An 11,542-nucleotide genomic window follows, 5' to 3' on the forward strand; every position below is an offset into this window, starting at 1 on the left:
TCTGGTGATATAAATGTGGTTTTTGTCTATGTTGATGATATCCTCATCACAGGCTCAAATGAAGATACCATTGCTGAACTTAAGACACATTTGCATCTCACATTCAATTTCTTTCTTGGAATTGAAGTCAGTCATACTAGTGATGGGTATATTCTTACTCAAAAGAAGTACACTAAGGAACTACTTCAAGACTATGAGTTAGATTTATCAAAGCCTGCTGTTACTCCCTTTCCTCTCAATCTCAAGCTAACTACTGAAAGAACAGCTTATTCAAATGCAGAACTCTACAAATGCTATGTAGGCAAGCTGAACTTTCTTACTCACACAAGGCCTGATATATTTTTTGTTGTTCAATCTTTGAGTCAGTTCATGCATTCTCCTATTCTACAACACATTGAAGCTCTAACACACACTCTCAGATACATCAATTCTAATGCAGGCCAAGGTATACTTTTAAGAGCTATAGATCAGCTCACTCTACAACTCTACAAGCCTTTTCTGACTCAGATTGGGCTGTTTGTCCAACAACCAGAAGGTCTGTTCCTGGTTATTTTTTACTACTTGGCCATTCTCCTATCAGCTGGAAATCTAAGAAGCAATCAACCATATCTAAGAGTTCTTCTAAGGCAGAGTATCAAGCTGCTGGTGAAGTGACTTGGGTTGTCAGACTTCTTGAAGAGCTTGGTGTGCATAATCTGAAACCTGTTGAACTCCATTGTGACAACCAATCTGCCATTCACATTGCTATAAATCCCATCTTTCATTAGCGCACAAAACACATTGAAGTGGATTGTCATTTCACTCGAGATAAGGTTCTTGAGGGCCTTCTACATTTAAGTTATCTCCCCACTCACAATCAGTTGGCAGATATCTTCACTAAAGTTCTACCAGGAGCTCAACACAGGAATCTATCTACCAAACTTGGCATGATCAATGACTCTCCCATGCCTAGTTTGAGGGGGGGGGGGTGTTGGTGTTCAGCCTAGCAGTGTCAGCATTGATCACAACACCAACAAACAAGGAAGCAGCAAGACAAGCAATGACTGCCTGCATGCCTCACACAACATTGCAGTGTTCTCTTACACTTCTAGAAGGTTTCTCAACCGACTTCCCTTAATTCAAGGAAGACAGTTATAACTAATTCTTTTTGTAATGATTAGCTTCTCTACTCTAGCTGAAGGAAATATGTCATTCACCCAAGGTGCATTAAGTCTAATACCAAGGTTCAGATTAATTGCGAACAATTAATTCAGTGAGATCAAGTGATCCGAACAGCTAGCTGGAGCAATTCTTCCGATCAGTGAGTTCTAATGAATATTAAACTCACAGCTTACTCTTGACTGAACCTACAAGGTCACACCAATGACACGTAACAGATCACCGAATTAAATGAATCGGAAATTCATTTAATAGCTTTTCGGGAATTAGTTGGAAAACGTATTATACGATACGACCTTGCATTGGAATCGTATATCGTATCGTGAATATTCGTAAGATGGGTGACACGAATAAATCGTATCGTACGACGGTGATTCGTCGTATACGAAACGATAAATAATATATCGGAAATATATTAAATCGCGAATACGAAGGGCACGAGTTGCCGGCCCGTCGAGCCAAGCACGTAAGCGTGCAAGGCCCAACGAGCCAGCAAGCTCTCGAGCAAAGGCGAGCAAGGCCAGCCCATTGGGAGCGAGCACGCAACAGCAGCAACACGCAGCGACGAGCGAGCAGGCCCATGGCCCAGCTGCTCGTCGCGCGCGCGCTGTGGCCTTCGGCCTACAGTGTGTGTTGTTGGGCGGTGGCCTGTGTGGTCCGTGTGCTCGTATGTGGCCGATCAAGGCTTGTTAAGTCTTGGCCGGTTACATCACTTAATACAATAGGTCAATTGTATTATTCCAACACACACAATTCAATACTCAAATCCTAGAGTCACAGAGAACCCTAATTCTCTCTGTGCCTCCAAAGTGAGTTCTTCCCAAAAGCAAAGTATCTTGATCGATTTTCTAAGCTACGATAATCAAGACGGATATGGTCGTGTCGGTGAACCAAGTAGAGGAACGACAAGTGGAGTTCTAAGTTCGTGTTCGTTGACAATTTGTGGAAAACACGCTGCAAACGTAAGTATGCTTAATCTGTGCTATATACATGCTTCCTGGCTTTGGGGATTGTTTCCGCACATGTTATTATGTCTAACTGTATTCCCCTACAGTGGTATCATGAGCCTTATGTATTCAAATCATTATTTAGCATGATTTATTTCTTTTTGCATATGTCGAAATTTTGGAGTTTTTTGTGAATTCCAAACCAGAAAAATGAGAAATTGAATTGCCAGTTGGTTTTTTTCCTACCAAGAAATGGGAGTTCACCCTTGTGACTCCGAATCAGACCCCCTGCTCCAGCACATAACAATGAAGGATCTGCTCATGAACAAACAAAACTTGCACATCCACATCCTAGCCTGTTGCAGGACCATTCCACTGATAAGAGTGTGAGATTTGGGACGCAAGTCAAATTGGAGAAGTAGAGTATACCTACTTGCCTCGAGAGGAAAATCAATTTGCGGGAGCAGACCGTCGCTGGATTCAATGGGACGAAACGACTTCTGGCATCACCGAAAGGATCGAAACCACATTCATAGGCCGACAATTTTTCCGTAATTGCGCATTCTTTTAAGAATGCGTCTAATTCCAAAGAAGTACTACACAACCTTTGTCACACTATCACCAATTTCAATGAGTGGGGACATGAGAAGTAGGCTTAGCTGCCGTCAGAACACTTTCTAGCCCCGGCCTTATTCAACAACCAGCACTGGACCGCCATAGTCGTAGCCGCAGAATTAATCGGAGGGTTCGCAAAAGTGGGCGAGGCCGACTCAAAAATGAGCTTTCAACAACACCACGATAGGACTGAAAAATAGAAAAGGCCCTTGAATTTCATTCTTCGAAATCCCCCTCCTCGAATTATTATGAATTATTGGATGAATTGCGGAATAATCTGTTCCGAAATCAAAAAGATTCGTTTTTTCAAATTTTGAAACCCTAATCTGATGGAAAACGATTTTCTAAGATCAACTCATGAGAACGGAATTGCAAAAACAGGCCTCGAAGTGTCGTTTTTTGGGCTTTTTTGTTAATTTTTTAATAAAAATTAAAAGTGTCGGACAGTAATTTAATTAAAAGGTCGGCCTAAACTACTAGGAATTGCTTACAATTTTGACACAATTTTACTGGGTATATTCCTGATCTATGGTAAAAGTTTCAGAGTTTTCCGATATGTATAAACCCTAAATTTTCCTTTCCCCAATTCGTAAAATTTGGAACCCTAATTGATTTTTAAATAATTTTGGTTTAATAATTCGGTTAATTGGGAATAGGAATATAATTTCATGGGTCAGTGGCTAATTTTAAAAAAAATTTGGATTAAAATTTTGAATAATTTTGTTAATTTTAATCACACTTAAACCTAATTATAAAAATCTGAAATTTAAATGTTAAAGAACGATTTAAAGTTTTGGATTTTATTATTTAAAAGTTCAAAATTTTCAAGTTTATTCGTTCGTTCTTAAAAATTTGAATAATTCTAACCTTTGATTTAATATTTTACGAAATTGGGTTGTCGTTAAAGTTTATTAAATCGTTAAAAATCGTTGTTTTTCGAAAATAAAAATCGCAACTTTTTGAAAAATAATATTAATGCAAGTTCGTGAAATTAAATTTATTTTAATTGAGTTGGTCCGTAGGCACGAACCAAAGGCACGAACACGATGTGTGGTGGACGTATGGCTCGACGTGCCATACGGGCTGCTGCACGAGAGCCGAGCCGCAGCGACACAGGCAGCAGCAAGCGTGTTGCGTGCCTGGTGCGCGCTGGGTGAGGAAAGGGCAAGCATTGGCTTGCGGGTGCTGCGACGAAGCAAGGCGCAAGGCCATGCGACGTCTAGCGCAGCGATGCACGATGACGAGCGCGCAGGGCAGCGACGAGATGTGGGCACGCGCGCGCGCAAGGCTGCGGGGTGTGCGAGCTTGCTCGTGCGCCTCGTAGGCCACACGCAAGGGCAATGGGTTGGGCGCAAGCCTAGCCCAACTATGCACTTGGAATTTTTTCGTTGAAATTTTTTTATTTCGTTGGGCTTTGCATATTTGCATTAATTTGGGCTAACGGGATATTTAATTTAATATTTTATTTGCTTGGGCCGGTCCGCGAGTTTTAATTTAATATTTCATAATTCATTATCCGAAATAATTATTTATTTCAGTGGGAGCCACTAAATTGAAATTAAAATGAAATAATTATTTCTAATTATTTTCGTAGGTCGCATTAGTTTAATTAAATTCAATTTTAATTAGAATAAAGTCTAAGGATTAATAATTTGGAAATTGATTAATCTTTTAGGACGCGTTTATGTGTACGTGAATTTTAATTAATTCACGTAAATACTTGCATATTTATATGGGCCATTCGTTTTAGCACACGAATGGGTGAATGCATAGAATATATATTTTTTATGTAATGCAGGTACTCCAAGTGACTAGTATGGCCATTTAGGATAGTTAAATACGGTCTGCGTACCGTTCTATCTTTGAATGTAAAGTTTTAATATGGTCTGCGTACCATGGAAATTTTGATGTAATTTTATTATTTTCAAGTATTTCTAAGTTTAGAACTTTAAGTTAGCATTTGAAAGAAGATTCAAGACGATGCCAAGCTAACAAGGAGGTGATGAAGATTGGATGCTTCAAGACAAGAGGTTTTGGGCCATACTAGATCACCGTTTATTTATGCATTATGATATATATATATATATATATATATATATATATATATATATATATATATATATATATATATATATATATATATATTATGCTTGAATGTATGAATGTATGTATGCTTTGCATGAATAGGCTGTTTCGTATGACTCGATTAGATTAAGTTCACTAAATAATCGAACCAACATAGAAACAACTAGGTCCAAAGTAATATTGAGTTTAAAAATTGCCTTCCAAATCAAGCACTTACAAAAATCTAAGGATCTAAGGTAGTAGGTTTACGCCAAAGCGAGGTGCTATTTTAGTTGACTTAGGTAGTAAGGCGTCACAAAGGAGCACGTTGATTGTGGTTTCAACTCAAACAACAATGACATTATGTTGTGGCAATGGGATAAATTATGGTATTAATTTATTAACCAAGAGTAATTTGGAGATTACTAGCAATTGGTTTTGCTTACCTAAAATCTTAAACTACTTATGACATGCCAAAGCTGCTTAAGGATTTAGGACTTTTGGGGTCTTGGAATCGTTTCATTCTTTTTGGAACATGTTTTTGCTTTTTGCATGAATGAAATGTTTAATAGCTTTGATGATTGCGTGAATGCTTTTATTTCAAGTTATTAAAGTATGATAAATGTTTTTCTTTGCTAGTTCATTTTGTAGAATAGTAAATCTTCAACCTTATTGCGTTCGGACAATAGAACTGCGATAATTCCTCGATCGATTGGTAACTATTGAGAGCGATTCTCAAAGAAAAGGAGAATGAGAGCGTATCTTGAATGCTATTTTCTTATAGTGATCTTCATGGTTGTTTTCAAACTAGAATTTGAATGGTCACTAGAGGAAAAAAGCTCAAGTGCGGGCTAATTTTAAGGGGTTAAGTGCGGGCTTTTACATGTGCAGCACATGGCATGCCCGCACTTGATATTTCTCAAGTGCTGCCAAAATATTGGCAGCACTTGATACTTCAAGTGCTGCCAATTTACAAAATGAGCCCGCACTTGACAAATTTGGTGCTGCCAATTTTGCAATATGAGCCCGCACTTGACAAAGTTTGTGCTGCCAATTTCGAAAATGAGCCCGCACTTGAGAAATTTTGTGCTGCCAATTTTGGAAATTAGCCCGCACTTGACATAAAAATGGCAGCACAAGCATAAAAAAGAGCCGCACTTGATATATAAATGAGTCGCACTTGATCTAGAATTTTGTTATATAACTGGTATCCCTGCTACATATATTATACAATTAGACCACGCCCACTAGTTAACCTCCATAAATCACATAAAACAAGTATCCAATTATATAGATAATTAAATTAAATAGTATATAATTGTAAATATAAAAATCGATTACACTACAATCATATGGAAAACTAGCGTTCATAATCTATGATTTACTACAAGAAAATATCAAAGACAATCACTAGTAATGAAGTTTGCCAAATTGTCTCGAACTTCATTTATCTCCTCCGTAGTGAAGGATTTCTCCTCGGATTGATGAATACCTATACAATTAGACCACGCCCACTAGTTAACCTCCATAAATCACATAAAACAAGTATCCAATTATATAGATAATTAAATTAAATAGTATATAACAATAAAAATGGCTTATTTCGCTCCTAACTTTCAACTAATGAACTTAACTAATTATTTTAAACCCTTTATATTTTAACATATTTAGTTTTATGTTTAAAAGACTCATTCCCACCTACTTTGTTCAAGTTATGCACATTTAAGGCTCGTTTGTTCATTATAGGTCACATTTTAACTAAAATAGTTTATTCCGGTCTCAACTTTCAACTAATGAACCTAATGAGTATTTTAAACCCGTAACATGTTTATCATACTTATTTTAATGTTTCTAAGACTCATCCTCACCTACTTTGTTCAAGTTATGAACATTTAAGGCTAGTTTGTTCACTTTAGATCACATTTTGACTAAAAATGACTTATTTCGCTCCCAACTTTCAACTAATAAACCTAAATAAGTATTTTGTGTCGTTTACATGTTTAATTTACTTAGTTTTATGTTTAAAAGACTCATTCTCACCTACTTTGGTCAAGTTATGCACATTTAAGGCTCGTTTGATCATTATAGGTCACATTTTGACTAAAGTGGCTTATTTCGGCGTCAACTTCCAACTACTGGACCTAAATAAATATTTTAAACTCTTTACATGTTTATTAGACTTATTTTAATATTTCAAATACTCATTCTCACCTACTTTGGTCAAGTTATGCACATTTAAGACTCGTTTCATTATTATAGGTCATATTTTGTCTAAAATGTCTTTTTTCGTTCCTAACTTTCAACTAATGAACCTAAGACTGAACAAGTTGAACTCTTTTACTTGTATGCTCAACGCTTTAATGTACAACTGCATTTAGAAAACACGTATAATTTCATAATTTTCCATGACAGCTAAGTAAAACTTGTACTAGTCAAGTACTTTTATAAACATAATATTCAAGGTACAATTTATGTACGTTATACTCAGAAAGGAGATCAAAGAAAAATGGGGCTGCAACCACCTAATCATTGGCAGATTGTATTGTTCTCTGGCAGTAGAATATGAAAGAGAATATCAATTTAATTATAGAAATTTTGGGTAGGCTTAACTTACATCATAAAAAATGTACTTGGCTAAAAAGCAACTGGATACCCTTCAAGTCCAGTTCTCTTCACGAGTTTTTTCTGCATTAATGTTGTAACATCCCTGGACTCCCCTGAAAGTTTGATAAAAGGTGCAATAATAGATAAGGTGAGAAACGATTTACTAGCAACATGACAATCTTGGGAAAGGAATGAAATACAAAAAACCTGAAAAAGCTGGAGGATTCTTATGGTGGAGTCTCGGTCTGCAAACAAATTTATATTAATTAACGTACTTTAGCTATAATGCAGCACGAAAAAGAAACAAACAGAAGATAGCAGCTTACTAATGCATGTATAGTGCAATCATATTTATGTCAAGCAACAAGCTGTCTAATACAGACCAAACAACAAGTTCAAGCCTCTGACTTTCCAACACAGTAGAGCCACTTGCTTTCTAGCACCACACTTTGAATTAAAGAGGCAAACCACCATAAGGGAAGAAAGATCCAGATTATCTAGAGGGGGGAAAGAAGTAAAACGGAGAGAACCTGAATATAAAATCATTATATTGGGAAGTAAAATAGGTGTCCAAGGGCATAATTTACATGCATGTAGCTAAGAAAAAAGACCTCGTGTTGACCTGTATTCAAAATTTGTCACACTAACTTGAACCATTGATAATTTTCATTTCAAATACAAGTAGTACATGTATTAGTTAAGTACACAAGGAAAGGAAAGAAGAATGCCAATAATAAATTGAGCCTAACAGCAAATATCAAATTAAAGTAGACAAAAACTCTAGCAAACTCAGATATGATAATTCCCTTTCTTAATCAAATCTAGTTATTGAATAATTTAAAGATGAATCAATTAGTGAGTACTTCCAAGCATCAACTGGCTAATCAAGCTCTTCTAAATCTAGAATTGAAGTTATATATTTAGTCTTTACACAATATTATCTGAAAGTTTACTCAAAACTTTCCACCAGTTTTTACTGTTCAATAATATGATATAGAAGTCATATATAATGTTTTCTATATGTTACAATCAAAGCTTCGGAGGAGAAATATGGGAGAAAATCATGACTTAATTCAAGTACCTAATACCTATTGCAACCAGTCATAATCAACTATACCCAAAAACCAATAGTTATCCTTGGGGCTCTAATACCTACGCGCAATTGCAGACAGACAAACATAAATGTAAAACAATTCCCACAAACCAAAAGTTATCCTTGGGGTTCTAAGACAGACTACCTTCTATAGATTGTAATAATACCCGTAGTCTCGTAGATAAACAGTTACTCCTCCCTTATTTTATATTCTCGGGCAGTAGACCACTATTTAAATTCTGTACAAGGTATTACTGTCTATATCAGATTTTACATCATAAAAACCAACTCTGATTGAAACAACTTCATCTTAAAAATAATTAATATTGCATCGTATAGTATATATTGACAGAGTTCAGAACTATACTCGTGTTCAGGGCTGGTAGTGATAAACCACATTGAACCTTGACCCAGGAACAAGGCAGATTGCCAGAATAAAGCAACCCGAACACGGAACTGATAGCCTGTGCAAAGCGTGGATTTCCTCTGTAAAAGCAAAGCTCTTGCAACAATGAAAGATACAGATGTTACCAGGCTTACATAGACCCCATACAACACATCAAGGAAGGAGTCATTGAATCATCAAAACTAAATAGCAAGACTAACAGAAAATCAGAATGTGTACCTGAGATAGTAGACTGAAGCCATTGAGATTGATGTACGCAAGTCGTAGCGCTAGCTTGATTATCTTAACATGCACTACCTTTATCCAAAAACTGAGTTGTAACCACCAAAAAGTTAGAATCACATGGATAGTAAGAAAAAATCAAATTGTAAAGAAAAATTCATTTCAATAAATAACTATTTGTTGTATGTACTCATATACTTCTCAAACGGTAAAAAGAGGCTTCTAAAAGAAACTCCAAACTTAGCAATCTAACTGACATGAACTGCAAATTCAACTAGAAAACATAAGAGAAAATTCAGCTAGAAAATATAAGTTCTCACTTGCATTAAGATCCCTATAAGAAGTAAATTATGAATTTCACAAAAAGATAGTACGCAGAAAACTTCAACAGAATGAAACATATATAGTAATGTATGTAAAAAGGGAACATAATTGATTGCAGGTGGAACCAATAAGCTATTGACACTAGCAAGACCATAGTGATAGTTCTCACTTGAAACTGCAACCTACCATAACTGATGCAAACTGATGTCTAACTGGCCTAAGATAGATCTGGTCGTATGACTTGAACAATAATGTCTTCCAAGCAGAATTGACTACTGTTTTTTTTTATCTCACTCAAACGGTATCCTAACCAATTTAAGCCTTTGATGAAAACTAGCTAAGACAACCAATTATAAGCAAAAACCCCTGTCATGGCTGTGGATTAATGATCAACCACATCTTTTAAGTCAACTATACCAACAACAAAACTATATAGTACATCAATCAATAAAGAAAGGAAAAGGAATTAGATCAAAATTTATCCTCCAATATAGAACCTTTCATATATCACACTATGATTTTACCACATAATCTAATAATCCCCAAATTAGTAAACTCACAGCAGAAATCCAAGAACAATAAATAGCAAGTTTAAAATAAAATGAAAATCCAAATACATAAAATTTTCCAAAGGCAAATGACAAATAAAAATAAATCCAGTAAATTTTGATACACCACACCCTTCAATCGATAAGAACCCTATAATAATACACAAACAAAGAAAGAAAAATTGAAATCACATGGACATTAATTGCAATATTACCTCAGCATTACTGGAACCGAATCTAAGAAGAGAATCATTAGGTTTCATAGTGGAAGCAATATTGTTCCTGAGCTCCTGAAAATCCAATTCCAAAACAATCAACTAAAAGCCTAAATCAGAAATTACAACACATTTGATCCTAATAGTTTCAATTTATAGGGAAGTAGAGACCCAATTCACGTAATTTCTCATAAATCTATTCCAAAATAACAAAAATAAAACCTAAATCTTTCAAATTAACCAAAAAAAACTAATTCATCATTACAGTAACAAGCTTATCAAAAACAAGTAATTAATTTTAAATTACAAACCTATAAGATACAAGGAGGAGCGACGCGGCGGTGTGGAACAGCAGGGACGCAACAGTGGGGGAACAACAGCGGTGAGCGGTGAGGGAACATCTGCGGCGATGCGGCGGTGGGGGAACAACAGTGCGGTGTGGCAGGAAGTTTGAATTTCGCGCCCAGAGAAGAACCAGAGAGGTGAAGGAGAGAAACCAGAGAGGGGAAGAGAGAGAGCCGGGAAAATAGAGTTAGGTTGAACCAGAGGAGAGGAAGGAGAGAGAAGGGGGAATGATTTTTTTTGGAAATAAATTGTGCGGCTCTTTCGTAAAATAGCCCGCACTTGAACTCAAGTGCTGCCAATTTTCTAAAATGAGCCCGCACTTGTGAAAATATATTTTTTCTTTTTTTTTTTGTACTCTCAAGTTCTGCCAATTTATCAAATGAGCCGCACTTGAAGGGAAGCACATGACAATTTTTTCTCTAGTGGGTAGACCGATTGGACCTCATATATTCAGAGTACTGGGTAGTTTTGGAATAATGAAGTATTGAGTTAAAGACTCATGTATAACCAATGGTTAACAACCAATTTTCTTTTGATTCGATGATGAATTAGACTCATTGGATGTTGTCATTCAAAGTGAATAAAAGAAAGGGACTTTGTACGCATAACAAAGCAAGAAGATCAAGCAAAGAGTAAAATCTTTAGGACTATAAGAAAACGTGCTAGGAAGGGTAGGAAAGGGGAACAAAAGAAATGAATTATTCAATTTGTGCCTAAAATTTTGTGTTAAAGAGAAACGACTTAGCAAATAAACTCCTATTGTATTAGATTACCGCTTGAGGTTCTAACTGTTGTTAAGAACTCAAATTCCGGGAGCTAAGTCTGGTTATTGATCTACAAGTGGGAAATGAAGCAAAGTTGTGCTATATTAATTGTACGGTCATCATGTTTGTTTTAAAGTCCTTCTAAAGGCTGGAACTTAATGGTATTATGTTCCATTAATCATCATAATCAATTTCTGTTTGGACAACGGAAAGACTCATATTCAAATTAAACAAAAA

At 36.0% G+C, this 11,542-nt stretch overlaps 1 long non-coding RNA gene across 1 annotated transcript; it reads right to left on the minus strand.

Moving 5' to 3' along the window:
* Nucleotides 1-7,463: 7,463 nt before the first annotated feature.
* On the minus strand, nucleotides 7,464-10,764 carry LOC110789034 (uncharacterized). The gene is made up of 5 exons (XR_008927064.1): nucleotides 10,508-10,764; nucleotides 10,197-10,271; nucleotides 9,107-9,197; nucleotides 8,849-8,983; nucleotides 7,464-7,633 (listed from the first exon to the last, which is right to left on the minus strand). It is a non-coding gene; the product is annotated as an uncharacterized lncRNA (long non-coding RNA).
* Nucleotides 10,765-11,542: the final 778 nt, after the last annotated feature.

This window comes from Spinacia oleracea, chromosome 2 (genome assembly GCF_020520425.1).
Source record: "Spinacia oleracea cultivar Varoflay chromosome 2, BTI_SOV_V1, whole genome shotgun sequence".
Lineage (NCBI taxonomy): Eukaryota > Viridiplantae > Streptophyta > Magnoliopsida > Caryophyllales > Amaranthaceae > Spinacia > Spinacia oleracea.